Source organism: Chamaea fasciata, unplaced genomic scaffold (assembly GCF_029207755.1).
Source record: "Chamaea fasciata isolate MVZ Bird 193981 ecotype frontalis unplaced genomic scaffold, bChaFas1.0.hap1 SCAF_38, whole genome shotgun sequence".
In the NCBI taxonomy this organism is placed as follows: Eukaryota; Metazoa; Chordata; class Aves; order Passeriformes; family Sylviidae; genus Chamaea; species Chamaea fasciata.
In genome coordinates, this window is record NW_027094123.1 from 323,464 (window position 1) to 341,400 (window position 17,937).

The 17,937-nt window shown below is 46.8% G+C and overlaps 4 long non-coding RNA genes across 5 annotated transcripts; 1 reads left to right on the forward strand and 3 right to left on the reverse strand.

Annotated features, from left to right (window-relative positions):
• Positions 1-2,862: 2,862 nt before the first annotated feature.
• Positions 2,863-6,994, reverse strand: LOC136303586 (uncharacterized). The gene is made up of 5 exons (XR_010724254.1): positions 6,777-6,994; positions 6,084-6,151; positions 4,964-5,027; positions 3,746-3,822; positions 2,863-3,004 (listed from the first exon to the last, which is right to left on the reverse strand). It is a non-coding gene; the product is annotated as an uncharacterized lncRNA (long non-coding RNA).
• Positions 6,995-10,376: 3,382 nt separating this feature from the next.
• Positions 10,377-17,689, forward strand: LOC136303595 (uncharacterized). The gene is made up of 3 exons (XR_010724260.1): positions 10,377-10,455; positions 11,073-11,215; positions 17,380-17,689. It is a non-coding gene; the product is annotated as an uncharacterized lncRNA (long non-coding RNA).
• Positions 12,770-15,407, reverse strand: LOC136303594 (uncharacterized). Its single transcript, XR_010724259.1, has 3 exons — positions 15,350-15,407; positions 14,326-14,402; positions 12,770-13,817 (listed from the first exon to the last, which is right to left on the reverse strand). It is a non-coding gene; the product is annotated as an uncharacterized lncRNA (long non-coding RNA).
• Positions 15,404-17,461, reverse strand: LOC136303593 (uncharacterized). 2 transcript variants are annotated; one of them, XR_010724258.1, is made up of 3 exons: positions 17,426-17,461; positions 17,181-17,250; positions 15,404-15,414 (listed from the first exon to the last, which is right to left on the reverse strand). It is a non-coding gene; the product is annotated as an uncharacterized lncRNA (long non-coding RNA). The 2 variants fall into 2 exon arrangements; XR_010724257.1 differs by lacking the exon at positions 15,404-15,414 and adding an exon at positions 16,379-16,557.
• Positions 17,690-17,937: the final 248 nt, after the last annotated feature.

The window sequence follows — 17,937 nt, forward strand, 5'->3', positions numbered from 1 at the left end:
CAGGATTTTTCCCAAGGTACATTAGATAATGTCAAGTTTAAATCTGTCCGTGAGTCTACTGAGATCGCCATGCAGATGGAGCTGTGGAAAGCCAAATGAAAGATTTTCATGTAAGCACACTGGGCTTAAACAAATCTGTTTAATTTGTTTTCCTCCCAGCCCCTGTTTTCAACAACTTGAATTCCTCAGATATTCAAAGTTATTTTGGAAGTGTTTAACACAGAAAGTGAAAATGCAGCCTGAACAAAAGGATTGTTATTTTAAGAGAGGAATATTTTGAAAGTGGTGGGAACAAACAAAGGTACAAGTTCATTATGACATGAATTTAGTCTCAGACTAAATGGTTTTCTTCTGTGTCCATGCTAGGACAAAGAGATTGCTTCCCCCAGTTTGTCCTCCCCTTGCTGCATGAGGAAACTTCAGTTACCAAATACAGGATCTTGTGCATCTTCATCCGTCTTGGTACATAATGGCAATTTAAACACTTTGTTTTGTGTAATTTTCTCAGCGGATGGGCTAGGGAGAAAAATCTGATTCGGATGATTCCTGGATATTTTTATCAGGTCAGGGCTGTAATATTGGCCACTGGTGAGTGGTAATTTGTGTTAGGGGAGATTTCTTGTGTTTCATAGCTCCCCTGGATTAGTGTACAGAGGATATTGAGAAAATGCTTGGGCTGAGGTTGGCCAGAGTCTCATGGTCAGTCACTAGGTATTTCTAAGGGTTTTCTGAGCTTCTGTATCTATCTGTGCCTCATCCTGTTGCCCCAGTGCAAGGAATTAATTGAACCAGTCAGGATAATAAACTGCCAAGAATAGCAATCCTTTGGTAGATAGATGTACAAAATTCATTTTGTCTGTCCAAGCACTGATGAAATGCAGAACCTCGGCTGATGATTTGCTAGTGTAAACCAATTCTTGTGTTCGGTAAAGATACTTTCTTAAGGCATTAAAAAAAACCCTCAAATTTGTCTCTTCAACGGGCTCTAGTACAATTACGTGGTAGTAAATGCATCAACAAATACTGGTTTTAGTTATTTTTTGAAATAGCTCTTAAAAAAATCCCAAATCTTGATAATTCATTGGAGCCTTCCTTAATTGTTTGGCATTTCAGTGTGTGTATGCAGTAGAGCATGTGAGCAGCTGTAACCACGTTCGTGCGGTCAGTTTTGCAAATACATGAAAAAACTTGCTCATGGGAGAGTCACAGCCCACTTGTGTTTACAACCTGAGACTGGTACAGTGAGTAAAAACAAGCTGGGATACTTGTAGGAACAACAAAAACCCAGGAAACCTTGAGAAATCTTTGGAATCAAAATTATTGTGTGTTTATGGCCAATGCAGTGCTAAGAGAGCCAGGACATGTGGCATGTTAATGTTTGGGTTTGGTTTTTTAGTGTCCACTTAAAATTAGTAACACGGCTCAGATTTTTCAATACAGATCTCTTAGGTACTGGAGGTAGTTAAGTGTGTCATACTAAACACTCTTGGAGTTGAAAATGTTGCTTTGTGTGAGTATTTATATTTTCTGAAACTCAGCTGTGCATGCTTTTTGTTCGCCGTTGAAATGCTGTAACCACAGCTGAATTGAAATTGGTCGGTTCAAAGGAGCTGATACAATTTTATCTGTTTGCTCATCTAACTTAGAGCAAGAAATAGGCACAGACTATGGACTGAGGGATGTTCACTAGTATGTTTGAAAATTTGTGTTTGATAATTGAAGTTAAATATCATGAGAAAACCTCATAAACAGGGGTGAAATTCAACATGTAAAGTGCTTGTTTTCTTTTGTGGCCTTGTGTGAACTGTCTTGCAGATCAAACTTCTAACTCCTTCTATGTGAGTTAGTTAGCATTAGCAATAAGTGGCAAAGTCCATCCTGTTGTTAAGAATTTGGATGCTGTGTAGGGCAAATCCACCTTTTCACCCTATTGTTTGGCCTCTCTTCTTACCATTTCTGTAATCATCAATGATTGAGTAAATCCCCAAGAGCATTTTGTGGTAGTGATGCAACCACACTTGCCATTTTGTGAGTGTGTGATAAATACGTATTAAATGGTACCAAATGAGCTCAGCAGAGATAATAGGTTGTGTGCTTTTCTCTAGAGGCAAGAACACCAGGTGTGGCCTGGTGTTGGGATCGTGGATCACAGGAATCAGTCGATGACCTCAGTTTTAAAACACCAGTCTGGCCGCATTTGGTCTGCTCTGCTGTCACCTGGAATCTCTGCTGTATGTGCAACTACAAACCCTCGGTTTATAAATTTACTTAAAATATTATAAATCTCCTACTGATGTAAGACTGCTCCTGCGAGGAAAGGTTTATTAAAGAAACAAATCTTACGTGAGAAGACTGCAGAGAAGAGATGCATTTTGCCACAGCTGTATGGCTGAACCTATGGGGGTGGACAGAAATTCTGAATCTTTTCTTCCAGCCCCTGTGTTGGAGGAAGGGTTAGGTTGGAATCCTGCAGTTTTCCAAAGTGGTGTCTTGGAAGAGAGAGGAGTGAGTCCCAGGCTGAGCCTTCCTCTAGGAGAGGAACTGCAGGTATCCCGTCATGCCCCGCGCCGCTTTGCGCCTCGGTGTATCCCGTCATGCCCTGCGGAACTCTGTGCCTCGGTTTATCCCATCATTCCCCCGGCGCCGCTTTGCTCCTTGGCGTACAAATGATGTCACCCGCGTTTATTTCGCCTCTCATTTGCATAAATTTACATAAGGCTGGCGCCTCAGTGAGGTGGGCGGGGTCAGAGCCACGCCCAGGCCCCTCCCAGTAGAAACCAGTAACTCCCAGTCCCCGTGGTCAGTGACGTGAATCGCGTTTATTTCTGATCTCATTTACATAAATTTGCACATCGGCGCGGTGGGCGGGGTCAGAGTCGCGTGGGCCCCTCCCACTCCCTCCCAGTACAACCCAGTAACCCCCAGGCCCCGCCCAGTTTGTCCTGCTCCTGTCGCTCCATATAAGAGAAGGGGCGTGGCCTGACAAGGGGCGTGGTGGGTTCACCTGTGGGGGGAGGGGCAAAGGTTAAACCACGCCCAGAAACCCCAAAACCAGTTTAAACCAGTATAAACCAGTAACCCCCAAACCCACTCCCAGTCCATCCCAGTATATACCAGTAACCCCCAAACCCACTCCCAGTCCATCCCAGTATATACCAGTAACCCCCAAACCCACTCCCAGTCCATCCCAGTGTAAACCAGTGACCCCAAACCCACTCCCAGTTCATCCCAGTATAAACCAGTGACCCCCAAGCCCACTCCCAGTCCATCCCAGTATAAACCAGTGACCCCAAACCCACTCCCAGTCCATCCCAGTATAAACCAGTGACCCCAAACCCCCTCCCAGTCCATCCCAGTACAAACCAATGACCCCAAACCCACTCCCAGTCCATCCCAGTACAAACCAGTGACCGCAAACCCACTCCCAGTCCCTCCCAGTATAAACCAGTGACCCCAAACCCACTCCCAGTCCCTTCCAGTATAAACCAGTGACCCCAAACCCACTCCCAGTTCATCCCAGTATAAACCAGTGACCCCAAACCCGCTCCCAGTCCATCCCAGTATATACCAGTGACCCCAAACCCACTCCCAGTCCATCCCAGTATAAACCAGTGACCCCAAACCCACTCCCAGTCCATCCCAGTATAAACCAGTGACCCCCAAACCCACTCCCAGTTCATCCCAGTATAAACCAGTGACCCCAAACCCCCTCCCAGTTCATCCCAGTATAAACCAGTGCCCTCACCTGTTCATACTGGTTTGAACTGGGATCTCTCGACGTTCGGCGGCCTCCAGGGAGCGGCTCAGGGCCAGGGCCCGGCGCTGGGGGTACTGGGAGTTACTGGGTTATACTGGTTTGTACTGGTTTGTACTGGGTTATACTGGTTTGTACTGGTTTGGGGGTTTTCCTTACTGGTTTGTACTGGGAGGGGGTTTAGGGGTCACTGGGATGAAGTGGGATGAACTGGGAAGGGATTTGGGGTGACTGGTTTGTACTGGTTTATACTGGTTTGTACTGGTTTGTACTGGTTTATACTGGTTTGTACTGGTTTGGGGTTTTTCTTTACTGGTTTGTACTGGTTTGTACTGGTTTGGGGGTTTTCCTTACTGGTTTGTACTGGGAGGGGCTTTAGGGGTCACTGGGATGAACTGGGAAGGGATTTGGGGTGACTGGTTTGTACTGGTTTATACTGGTTTGGGGTTTTTCTTTACTGGTTTGTACTGGTTTGTACTGGGAGGGGGTTTGGGGGTTTTGGGGGATTTTTGGGGAGAATTTGGGGGATTTTGGGGCTCTGAAAATCCCAATTTTCAGTCAGAATTTTTGGGTCATTTTTTGGGATTTTTAATGGGAATTTTTGGGGTCATTTTTGGGGCATTTTGGGTGAATTTTGGGGGTTTTCCGGGCTCTAAAAGTTCCGATTTTTAGTGGGAATTTTGAGGTGATTTTTGGGGGATTCTGGGGCTTTAAAAATCTCAGTTTTGGGGGGAAATTTTGGAGTAAATTTTTGGGATTTTGGGTGGAAATTTTGGGGGTTTTGGGGCTTCAAAAACGCCAATTTTTGGGTGAATTTTTGGGATTTTTGGGGCTCTAAAAATCCCAATTTTTAGTGGGAATTTTGGGGTTTTTTGAGGGATTTTAGGTGGGAATTTGGGGGTGAATTTGGGGGATTTTGGGGCTTTAAAAATCTCAGTTTTCAGTGGAAGTTTTGGGGTCATTTTGGGGGGTTTTGGGTGGAAATTTTGGGGTGAATTTTTGGGATTTTTGGGGCTCTAAAAATTCCAATTTTTGGGGGGAATTCTGGGGTGATTTTTGGGATTTTGGGTGGAAATTTTGGGGTGAATTTTGGGGGTTTTGGAACTTCAAAAATTCCAATTTTGGGGATTTTTGGGGCTCTAAAAATCCCAATTTTTACTGGGAATTTTGGGGTAAATTTGGGGAGTTTTGGGGTTTTTTGGGACTCACCACCAGCTCTTGGTTCTCTCGGAGCCGCCGGAGCTGCCCCCGCCGGGGGGGGAGGGGCGCCCGTCTGGACGGGGGGAGGGGAGAGACAAAAATCCCCAAATTTTTCCCCCCCAAAAATTCCCAAATTTCCCCCCCAGAGCATTCCTAAATCCTCCCCTCAAAATTCCCAAGTTTCCCTCTGAAAATTCCCCGATTTTCTTCCCCCAAAAATTTTCCCACGTTTCCCCTTCAAATTTCCCAAATTTTGCACTCCCAAAATTCCCCAAATTTCTCCCCAAAATCCCCGAACTTCCCCCCCAATTCCCAAATTTTCCCCCCGAAAATTCCCACATTTTTATCCCCAAAATTCCCAAATTTTAATCCCCAAAATTCCCAAATTTTCCTTCCTAAAATTCCCAAATTTCCCCCCAGAATTCCCACATTTTTATCCCCAAAATTCCCAAATTTTCCTTCCTAGAATTCCCAAATTTTCCCCCAAAATTCCACATTTTTATTCCCAAATTTTTATCCCCAAAATTCCCAAATTTTCCCTCCAGAATTCCCAAAATTTTCCGCCCAAAATTTCCTCCCCGATTTCCGGGTTTTTCCCTCCCAAAAATTCCCAAAATTTCCAACCCAAATTCCCAGAGTTTCCCCCCCACAAAAAATCCCAAATTTTTCTCACAAAATTCCCAAATTTCCTCTCCAAAATTCCCTATTTTTGCTCTCAAAATTCCCAGGTTTTCCTCCCCAAATTCCCAAATTTTCCAGCTCCAAATCACCAAATTTTTATCCCTAAAATTCCCAAATTCCTGCCAGAAATTCCATCCTCGAATTCCTGATTTTTGCCCTCCCCAAAATTTCTCCTCAAAATTCCCAATTTTCCCTCCAAAACTTCCCAAATTTTCCTGAAAATTTCTGAAATTTTCCCCCCAAAAATCCACAAATTTCCCTCCCAAATTCCCGAAATTTTTATCCCAAAACTCCCAAATTTTCCCTCCCCAAAAATTCCCATTTCCCCCCGCCACAAAATTCCAAAATTTTCTCCCCAAAACCGCCAAACTCTGTCCCCAAAATTCCCAAATTTCCCCCAAATCTCCCAAAATTCTCCAAAATTTCCCCAAAATTTCCGGTTTTTTACCCGAAAATCTCCAGTCAGGAAGGTCCCGCAGGGCACCGGGCCCAGAGGAACTCGGGGAGAGCCCAAAGCTGAGGGAAAAACCCCAAAATTTGGGAATTTTACCCCAAAATTCCAGCAGAAATCCCCTGGAATCCCAAAGTTCGGGGAAAAAACCAAAAAAATTTGGGGAGAAAAAAATCAAAATTTGACGGAAAAAACGCCCAAAATTTGGGGAAAAAAATCCCAAAATTTGGGAATTTTAACCCAAAATTCCAGCGGGAATTCCCTCAGATCCATCCAGGATCCCAAAATTTGTTGGGGAAAAAAAAATCCCGAAAATTTGGGTAAAAATCACAGAATTTGGGGGAAAAATCCCAAATTTACCCCAAAGTTTTCCAAAATTCCCCAATTTTTCCCCGATTCCACCCCAAATCCTGGGAAATTCCTAAAAAACTCCACGGAACACCCCAAAAATTTGGGAAAAACTCAGAAATTTTGGGACAAACCTCAAATTTGCAGGAAAAAATCCCCAAATTTTGGGGAAAACCTCCAAATCCAGGGAAAAACGTCCCAAATCCCGGAAATTTCCCCAAAATTCGAGGGAAAAAACCTCCCCCAAACAATTTCCCGCCAAATCCCCTCACGATGAAACCACGCCCCCTCCCTTAAAACCACGCCTCGTTCCTGAGGCCACGCCCTCTTTCCCCCCCTCACCTCTCTCGCCATTCGCCAATCCGCTGCGGGGGGCGTGACCAGGGCCGGGCAGCGCGCGCCTGCCGCTCCGCTGGGGGGGTGCCAAACGTCAATCACGCGCTAGCCACGCCTCTTCTTTCAAAACCCCGCCCAAATCAAGGTTAAACCACGCTCAACCCCACTCAGACCACGCCCGCTCATTTGCATCTCATTAAATCAGCGCCTCCCGCCCCCCGAGACCCTCCTGGAGCTTTGCCGGGACGAACCGAGCCAGAGGACTCTGCGCGCCGCCATCTTCGCCACGCCAGGAAGTGATGTCACCGCGCGCATGCGCACGTCACCGAAAGAGCCGCTCGCCGCCATGTTGTACGGAATGACCGCGAAGCGCGGCGCCATTTCGCACCGGAAGTGCCATGACCCAACTTCCGCTTCGTGCGCCGCCGTCTTGTACGGAACGAGGCGGGAGCGGCGCCGGCGATTAAACGCCGGAAGCGAAATAAAATTAAAATAAAATTAAATTTCAATAAATTTTCAGATCGCCGCTTTTTGTTGTTGTTGTTTTGCTGTCGTCGCGGGTTTTTTTTTTTTGTTTGTGGGAGTTTGAGGCGGTTTTGGGGAAAATTTTTCCCCTCAGGTTTTGCTGATTTGGGGATTTTTTTTCTTTTTAAAGAGACTTTTTCCCCAAAAAAAATTCGTTTTTCCCTCTAAAATCCCCATTTTTCCACCTAAAATCACCATTTCCCCCCCTCTAAATCCCATTTTTCCCTTAAATCTTCTTTTTTTTTCCCTAAATCCCCATTTTCCCCCTAAATTTTCATTTTTCCCCTTAAATATCCATTTTTCCCCTGAATCCCAAGTTTTCCACCCGTAATCCGCTTTTTTTTCCCCTAAATTTCCATTTCCCCCCTAAATCCCATTTCTTCCCCCTAAATTTCCAAATTTTCCCCCTAAAATCTCCCTTTTTTCCCCGAAATCCCTGTTTTTTTCCCCAAACTCTCCATTTCTCCCCCAAATTTCCGTCTTGTCCGGAAAAACCCCCTGCACCGCGCCGCCATTTTGTACGGCAACCCTGAGCGGCCAAACCGCCCCAAAACCTCAATTTTCCCGTTTCCCCCCCCAAATTCTAAATCCCCATTTTTCCCCCCAAATCTCCGTTTTCTCCATTTTTTACGGCAAAAACCTCACGCCGCCATTTTGTCGCCCTCACGTCCCCCCTCACACCGCGCCGCCATTTTGTACGGCAACCCCCAGCGGTCAAACCGCCCCAAAACTCCCTAAATTTTGCCCTTTTCCCCCCAAATTTAGAGTCGGAGATTTCCATTTTTATCTCTAAAATCCACTTTTCCCCCAAATCCCCTTTTTCCACCCAAATCTCCGTTTTCTCCATTTTGTACGGCACGATCCTCAAGGCGCCGCCATTCTGCGCCCTCAGGTCACCCTCAAACAGCGCCGCCATTTTGTACGGCATCCCCCAGCGGTCAAACCGCCCCAAAACCTCCCGATTTTATCCATCTTTTCTCCAATTTTAGAATCGGAAAATCCATTTTTTTATCTCTAAAATCCCCTTTTCCCCCGAAATCCCCTTTTTTCCTCCCAAATCCCTGTTTTCTCTATTCTGTACGGCGAAATCTCCGAGCCGCCATTTTGTCGCCCTCACACCGCGCCGGCATTTTGTACGGCAAGCCCCGGAGGCCAAACCGCCCCAAAACCTCTCGATTTTATCCGTTTTTTGCCCCAAAAAACGAGTCGGATATTTCCGGTTTTTAATTATTTTGAATTTTTCAGGATCCCCCCTCAGCCCAACGTGTCTTTCCAGGGTCTTTTCGGGGTGTCTGAGGGCGCGACCGGAGCGGCCCCGAGGGAGCTCAGCGGGTTTTCAGCGAAGGTTTGCCGGAGAGGGCCTGATTAAACAAACAAAAAAAACCCGAAATAAATAAAAATGTAAAAATATCATTCTGGGGAGGGATTCCCCCTCCCCCCAAATTTTTTGGGGTTTTTTTTGGGGGGGGTTTTTTGGTCACCTTTGGCCGCCAGCTGCAGGTGGTTCCGGAGGCGCCAGCGGCGCTGATCGGCCTCGTGCGTGGCCTTGGCAAATGAGGAGACAGGGGAAGGAGGCAGCTCTTAGGAACAGAATTATTCCTTTTATCCTCTCTATGCCTGTTGAAGTACTGCCTTCCCTTAGGGGCATAACTCAAGCAAACACCTGTTGGATGCCATTGTGTTTTCAGGGATGATTTAGGGATGGCTGCCCATTTCTAGTGATCCTGTTCAGAAGTGGTTTAAAATGTACAGTAGTGTAGGCAGAAAGTCAAGCTAGAGCTGCTGTGACCGTGCTTCCATCATCTGTCAGCATCCTGAGTGTTGTGAGCTAAACCTGAAATTTGATTTGAACTGCCTGATATCTGCCAAGGGGCAGGATATCATTGCTGGAGAGAAATCCTCTCATCTTCCGCGACTCCATCCCCAGTCAGATGGAAGAACAGGTTGGTATCCAGAGGTGAGTGGCACTGGACCTTTACGGGGCACAGAAATCATCCATATCCCCATGCTTTTAAGGAAAAGGATTCTGAGCAGAGGGCCCTTTGGCTCTGCGGCAGAAACTGTTTGGAAAAACTTGCAAAAAAAATTTTTTTTTTTTGGAAAAACTTGGAGGAAGATATCAAAGCACACCTCGTGATTTTTGGTTTTTTAATTGCAGGAGTATTTTTTTTATTTTTCATTTCATTGAAGAGTTGACTGAAGCGTTCTTTAGGTGATCTTGGTGCTGAATGTCTCCTTAGGAGTTCTGAGCACAGCGAAGAATGAGCCCCTTGCAGGCTGACCCTGTTTGGACAACCTGCTTCTCACCCAGCCTCACCACGTGTGACATCACCCACCGTGGACTGCGCTCCCAAAACATCAAAGAAAATTCAGCATTTTTTTATAAAAACAAACTTATGTAAATAATAAAATTAGAAATTTATTTTTCAGTTTTATAATAACATTTTTCTATATTTTATTACCTAATTTTTATATTGACATTAAAAAATCAATACATTTTTAGCAACGAAGAAAGTTATTGGTCATTGGTTCTAAGTAACACACTTCCCTTCATGAATTGATTGACCACTACTGGCTATTGATTTCTTCTTCTTCATGCTGATTTGCTCTATTTTTAGTCCTTTTGTCATCTTCTTTAGCATTTTCTCAGACAGGGTAAAAGGGGCAACTTTGGGGTTCATGGAGACATTTCTGGGGCACATTTGGGGCAGGGAATTTGGAGAGAACTTGAGGGTCTGGAGGACACATTTGGGAACCGGATGGACACTTGGAGGGGCACTTAGGGATTCTGTCGGACAATTCGGGGTCCAGGGGGGCACTTGGAGGTCAGGGAGGGGAATCCGGGGCCCTTCGGGGTCCGGGCGGGCACCTGGGGGGCTCTGAGGGGACTCTCTGGGGCGCGGGGGATGATGGGAGTTGTAGGCGCGGGTAGAACAGGGTTGAACGGCGCCGCGGAGCATCACGGGAGGTCGAGGCGCAGCTCCAATGGCTGTCGGCGGGGCGCGGGGCATGATGGGAGATGGAGTCACGGCTGGAGTAGCGCTCCAAGTGCGCCGCGGAGCATGCTGGGAGCTGTAGTCCCGGAAGTGGCTCGAACGCGGCGTCTGGGGCTCCGGGAAGGCGCTTTGGGGACACTTTTGTGTCCGAGCCGCGATTTGAGGTCCTCGGGGGGAACGTGTGCGGCTCGGGAGCACTTGCGGGGAGCTTGGGGAGCTGTCACCGAGCTCTCTAGGGCCCCGGGCGGGGCAGGAGTTTTTAGGCGCAGAACCGTGTTCCGAGGGGCTCCGAGGCCGGGGGGGATGATTGGAGATGAATTCCCTGAAGTCGCTCTAAGGGGAATCTGTGGGGTCGCAGCGTTCAAGGGATCCGGGGACGCTTTGGGGGCGGGGAATGGGCGCTGAGGGAACAGTTGGGGATCCTGGAGGGGCTGGGGGACACTTGTTTAGTTCAACGTGGTTTTCTGCTCATGAAACGTACGTATTGTATTTAAAACTTAATATTCCATAGGTATGGGTTCTACAGGCGTAGATATCAATTAGCCTAAGTGCAAAACCTAATATTCTATGTAAGAATGATGTTCTCTACTGTTAAAAGCAAAATGAACCAAAACAAACAAAAAGGAGAGGGTTAACAATTAATGAGAAAGGAACAGAAAAGGTTGTTATGCCACTGTAAACTTTCACTCTGAGTGTACATTTCAAATAATACAGGTGACCCATCTGAAGGAGGATTTCTCCTCAGGAGAAATGTCTTTCTAAAAGTTTCCTTTGTTGCAAGGAGCTGCCTCTGTGCCAGGAGCCCGGCCCAGCTCAGCAGCACAGAAACAGCACAAGGACTTGAATGACCCTCCCGTGGATTTGGTGTTTCCATTCAACTCTGTCCCTGAAAGAGTGTTCCAAAAACTTCTCAAGAACTCAAAGGTAAATTAAAACACTGAAGTTTTTTGCAGTTTTAATGGGACACACAGAGAGACCCAATGGAGAAAGTGTCCCCAGGTTCCATCACTGCAGGCACTGGTGACAGGTGGGGACAGACAAGGCAAAGGTGTCTCTGGTGCTGAGCAAACCTGGATGTGTTCCATGAATCCAAAAGGGCAAGGCCTGAGCCCCGGCCCCTGGCAGGGCAGGGATCTGTGGGGCAGGGATCTGTGGGTCACAGGTCTATGGGTCAGGGATCTGTTGGTCCGGGATCTGTGGGTCACAGATCTGTGGGTCAGGGCTCTGTGGGTCAGGGCTCAGCCGTGGGTCACAGATCCGTGGGTCAGGGCTCTGTGGGGCAGGGCTCAGCCGTGGGTCACAGATCCGTGGGTCAGGGCTCAGCCGTGGGGCTCACCGTGGCAGGGGTTGCTCAGGAGGTCACTCGGGGGGCGCCGGATCCTGTGGGGCGGCTCCAGCGGCTCCTGTGGGGCAGAGACGGGGGCGGGACAATCTGTGGGGCAGGAGCCATCTGGGGGGCGGGGATGGGATCTGTGGGGCGGGGTTTGGGATTTGGGATCTATGGGGCAGAGGGGGGATCCCTCAAAATTCCCACAAAAATCCCCAAATTTCCCAAAAACTCCAAATTTCCCCCCCCAAAAATTCCAATTTTTTTCCTCGAAAAAATTCCCAAAATTTTCCCCCAGAATTCCCAAAATTTCCCAATTTTCCCCCATTTTTCCCAATTTTTTCCCAATTTTTCCCCATTTTTCCCAATTTTTTCCCAATTTTCCCCCATTTTTCTCAATTTTTCCCAATTTTTTTTAATATTCCGAACGTTTCCCACAGAATCCTGAAGAAATTCCCCCAAAATTCCCCAAAATTTTCCACAAAAATTCCTAAATCTTTCAAATCCCCCCAAATGTTCCCAATTTTTTTCCCAATTTTCCCAAATTTTGGGGTTTTCCCCCCAAATTTTCCCCAAAAATCCCCCTAAAAACGACCCCAAACCATCAAAAAATCCCAAAATTTTCTCGATTTTCCCACAAAATCCCCTAAAAATTCCCCCCAAAATCCCCAAATTCCCAATTTTCACCCCAAATCTCCCAAAATTTCCCCAAAATTCTCCCAGATTTCCCAAATCCTCCATTTTCCCCCCAGAATTCCCCTAAAAACGAACCCAAAAATCCCAAATTTCCCCCAAATTCTCAAATTTTCACCCCAAATTTCGGGGTTTTCCCCCCAAAACTTTCCGACCTCGAGGGCCACCGGTGGGCGCTCTGCGGGGAGAGAATTTGCCAGATTTTGGGAAAATTTGGGGGAATTTTGGGGAGTTTTGAAGGAATTTTGGGAGAATTTTGAGGATTTGGGGTCATTTTGGGGCAAATTTGGGGGAATATTTTGGGAAATTTGAGAGAATTTGGGGGAAATTTCAGGTAATTTGGAAAAAATTGGGGGGAAATTTTGGGGGATTTTGGGAGGAATTTGGGAAAAAAATTGGGACTTTTTGGGGGAAATTTGGGGTTTTTTTTCTGCAAATTTCGGGGTTATTTGGGGGAATTTTGGGAAAATTTGGGAATTTTAGGGGGAAATTCGGGGGATTCAGAGGAATTCGGAGAAGGAATGGTGAAATCCTGGGAATTTTTGGACCATTTTGGGTCATATCGGGAGAAATTTTGGGTGATTTGGGAGGGAAATTTTGGGAATTTTGGGGGACTATTTGGGACTTTTGAGGAAATTTTGGGAATTTTTTTGGATTTTGGTAAAATTTGGGGAATTTTTGAGGAAATTTTGGGAATTTTTGTGGGCTGTTTTTGGGGGGAAATTCGGGAGAATTTTGGTCGATTTTGGGGGGATTTGGGGACAATTTTGGGGGAGATATTTGGGGAATTTTGAAGAATTTTGGGGGATTTTTGAAGAAATTTTGGGAATTTTTGTGAGGATTTTGGTAAAATTTGGGGATTATTTGGGACTTTTGAGGAAATTTTGGGAATTTTTTTAGATTTTGGGGAAATTTGAGGGAAATTTTGGGGATTTTTGGGGAACTTTGGGGCGGATTTTTTGGGGGGGAAATTCGGGACAATTTTGGGGTCATTTGGGGCCTCGATGTATCCCGTCATGCCCCGCGGCGCCGCTTTGCGCCTCGGTGTATCCCGTCATGCCCTGCGGCGCCGCTTTGCGCCTCGGTGTATCCCGTCATGCCCTGCGGCGCTCTGTGCCTCGGTTTATCCCATCATTCCCCCGGCGCCGCTTTGCTCCTTGGCGTACAAATGACGTCACCCGCGTTTATTTCGCCTCTCATTTGCATAAATTTACATAAGGCTGGCGCCTCAGTGAGGTGGGCGGGGTCAGAGCCACGCCCAGGCCCCTCCCAGTAGAAACCAGTAACTCCCAGTCCCCGTGGTCAGTGACGTCATCCGCGTTTATTTGTGCTCTCATTTACATAAATTTGCATATCGGCGCGGTGGGCGGGGTCAGAGCCGCGTTGGCCCCTCCCACTCCCTCCCAGTACAACCCAGTGACCCCCAGGCCCCGCCCAGTTTGTCCCGCCCCTGTCGCTCCATATAAGGGAAGGGGCGTGGCCTGACAAGGGGCGTGGTCGGTTCACCTGGGGGGGGCAAAGGTTAAACCACGCCTAGAAACCCCAAAACCAGTTTAAACCAGTATAAACCAGTGACCCCAAACCCACTCCTAGTCCATCCCAGTATAAACCAGTGACCCCAAACCCACTCCCAGTCCATCCCAGTATAAACCAGTGACCCCAAACCCAATCCCAGTCCATCCCAGTATAAACCAGTGACCCCAAACCCACTCCCAGTCCATCCCAGTATAAACCAGTGACCCTAGACCCACTCCCAGTTCATCCCAGTATAAACCAGTGACCCCAAACCCACTCCCAGTCCCTCCCAGTATAAACCAGTGACCCCAAACCCACTCCCAGTTCGTCCCAGTATAAACCAGTGACCCCAAACCCACTCCCACTCCATCCCAGTATAACCCAGTGACCCCCAAACCCACTCCCAGTTCATCCCAGTATAAACCAGTGACCCCAAACCCACCCCCAGTCCATCCCAGTATAAACCAGTGCCCCCCAGTCCCCATTCCAGTGCCCTCACCTGTCCGTACTGGTTTGAACTGGGTTCTCTCGACGCTCGGCGGCCTCCAGGGAGCGGCTCAGGGCCAGGGCCCGGCGCTGGAGGATACTGGGAGTTACTGGGTTATACTGGTTTGTACTGGGTTATACTGGTTTGTACTGGTTTGGGGGTTTTCCTTACTGGTTTGTACTAGGAGGGGGTTTAGGGATCACTGGGATGAAGTGGGATGAACTGGGAAGGGATTTGGGGTGACTGGTTTGTACTGGTTTATACTGGTTTGGGGTTTTTCTTTACTGGTTTGTACTGGTTTGTACTGGGAGGGGGTTTGGGGGTTTTGGGGGATTTTTGGGGAGAATTTGGGGGATTTTGGGGCTCTGAAAATCCCAATTTTCAGTCAGAATTTTTGGGTCATTTTTTGGGATTTTTAATGGGAATTTTTGGGGTCATTTTTGGGGCATTTTGGGTGAATTTTGGGGGTTTTCCGGGCTCTAAAAGTTCCAATTTTTAGTGGGAATTTTGAGGTGATTTTTGGGGGATTCTGGGGCTTTAAAAATCTCAGTTTTGGGGGGGAATTTTGGAGTAAATTTTTGGGATTTTGGGTGGAAATTTTGGGGGTTTTGGGACTTCAAAAATGCCAATTTTTGGGTGAATTTTTGGGATTTTTGGGGCTCTAAAAATCCCAATTTTTAGTGGGAATTTTGGGGTTTTTTGAGGGATTTTAGGTGGGAATTTTGGGGTGAATTTGGGGGATTTTGGGGCTTTAAAAATCTCAGTTTTCAGTGGAAGTTTTGGGGTCATTTTTGGGGGTTTTGGGTGGAAATTTTGGGGTGAATTTTTGGGATTTTTGGGGCTCTAAAAATTCCAATTTTTGGGGGGAATTCTGGGGTGATTTTTGAGATTTTGGGTGGAAATTTTGGGGTGAATTTTGGGGGTTTTGGAACTTCAAAAATTCCAATTTTGGGGATTTTTGGGGCTCTAAAAATCCCAATTTTTACTGGGAATTTTGGGGTAAATTTGGGGGGTTTTGGGTTTTTTTGGGACTCACCACCAGCTCTTGGTTCTCTCGGAGCCGCCGGAGCTGCCCCCGCCAGGGGGGGGAGGGGTGCCCGTCTGGAGGGGGGGAGGGGAGAGACAAAAATCCCCAAATTTTTCCCCCCCAAAAATTCCCAAATTTCCCCCCCAGAGCATTCCTAAATCCTCCCCTCAAAATTCCCAAGTTTCCCTCTGAAAATTCCCCGATTTTCTTCCCCCAAAAATTTTCCCACGTTTCCCCTTCAAATTTCCCAAATTTTGCACTCCCAAAATTCCCCAAATTTCTCCCCAAAATCCCCGAACTTCCCCCCCCAATTCCCAAATTTTCCCCCCGAAAATTCCCACATTTTTATCCCCAAAATTCCCAAATTTTAATCCCCAAAATTCCCAAATTTTCCTTCCTAAAATTCCCAAATTTCCCCCCAGAATTCCCACATTTTTATCCCCAAAATTCCCAAATTTTCCTTCCTAGAATTCCCAACTTTTCCCCCAAAATTCCCACATTTTTATTCCCAAATTTTTATCCCCAAAATTCCCAAATTTTCCCTCCAGAATTCCCAAAATTTTCCGCCCAAAATTTCCTCCCCGATTTCCAGGTTTTTCCCTCCCAAAAATTCCCAAAATTTCCACCCCAAATTCCCAGAGTTTCCCCTCCACAAAAAATCCCAAATTTTTCTCACAAAATTCCCAAATTTCCTCTCCAAAATTCCCTATTTTTGCTCTCAAAATTCCCAGGTTTTCCTCCCCAAATTCCCAAATTTTCCAGCTCCAAATCACCAAATTTTTATCCCTAAAATTCCCAAATTCCTGCCAGAAATTCCATCCTCGAATTCCTGATTTTTGCCCTCCCCAAAATTTCTCCTCAAAATTCCCAATTTTCCCTCCAAAACTTCCCAAATTTTCCTGAAAATTTCTGAAATTTTCCCCCAAAAATCCACAAATTTCCCCCCCAAATTCCCGAAATTTTTATCCCAAAACTCCCAAATTTTCCCTCCCCAAAAATTCCCATTTTCCCCCCCCAAAATTCCAAAATTTTCTCCCCGAAACCGCCAAACTTTGTCCCCAAAATTCCCAATTTTCCCCCAAAATTCCCAAATTTCCCCCAAATCTCCCAAAATTCTCCAAAATTTCCCCAAAATTTCCGGTTTTTTACCCAAAAAGCTCCAGTCAGGAAGGTCCCGCAGGGCACCGGGCCCAGAGGAACTCGGGGAGAGCCCAAAGCTGAGGAAAAAACCCCAAAATTTGGGAATTTTACCCCAAAATTCCAGCAGAAATCCCCTGGAATCCCAAAGTTTGGGGAAGAAACCAAAAAAATTTGGGCAGAAAAAAATCAAAATTTGACGGAAAAAACGCCCAAAATTTGGGGAAAAAAATCCCAAAATTTGGGAATTTTAACCCAAAATTCCAGCGGGAATTCCCTCAGATCCATCCAGGATCCCAAAATTTGTTGGGGAAAAAAAAATCCCGAAAATTTGGGTAAAAATCACAGAATTTGGGGGAAAAATCCCAAATTTACCCCACAGTTTTCCGAAATTCCCCAATTTTTCCCCGATTCCACCCCAAATCCTGGGAAATTCCCAAAAAACTCCACGGAACACCCCAAAAATTTGGGAAAAACTCAGAAATTTTGGGACAAACCTCAAATTTGCAGGAAAAAATCCCCAAATTTTGGGGAAAACCTCCAAATCCAGGGAAAAACATCCCAAATCCCGGAAATTTCCCCAAAATTCGAGGGAAAAAACCTCCCCCAAACAATTTCCCGCCAAATCCCCTCACGACGAAACCACGCCCCCTCCCTTAAAACCACGCCTCGTTCCTGAGGCCACGCCCTTTCCCCCCCTCACCTCTCTCGCCATTCGCCAATCTGCTGCGGGGGGCGTGGCCAGGGCCGGGCAGCGCGCGCCTGCCGCTCCGCTGGGGGGGTGCCAAACGTCAATCACGCGCTAGCCACGCCCCTTCTTTCAAAACCCCGCCCAAATCGAGATTAAACCACGCTCAACCCCACTCAGACCACGCCCGCTCATTTGCATCTCATTAAATCAGCGCCTCCATCCCCCCGAGACCCTCCTGGAGCTTTGCCGGGACGAACCGAGCCGGAGGACTCTGCGCGCCGCCATCTTCGCCACCCCAGGAAGTGATGTCACCGCGCGCATGCGCACGTCACCGAAAGAGCCGCTCGCCGCCATGTTGTACAGAATGACCGCGAAGCGCGGCGCCATTTCGCACCGGAAGTGCCATGACCCAACTTCCGCTTCGTGCGCCGCCATCTTGTACGGAACGAGGCGGGAGCGGCGCCGGCGATTAAACGCCGGAAGCGAAATAAAATTAAAATTAAATTTCAATAAATTTTCAGATCGCCGCTTTTTGTTGTTGTTGTTTTGCTGTCGCCGCGGGTTTTTTTTTTTTGTTTGTGGGAGTTTGAGGCGGTTTTGGGGAAAATTTTTCCCCTCAGGTTTTGCCAATTTGGGGATTTTTTTTCTTTTTAAAGAGACTTTTTCCCCCCAAAAAATTCGTTTTTCCCTCTAAAATCCCCATTTTTCCACCTAAAATCACCATTTCCCCCCCTCTAAATCCTATTTTTCCCTTAAATCTTCTTTTTTT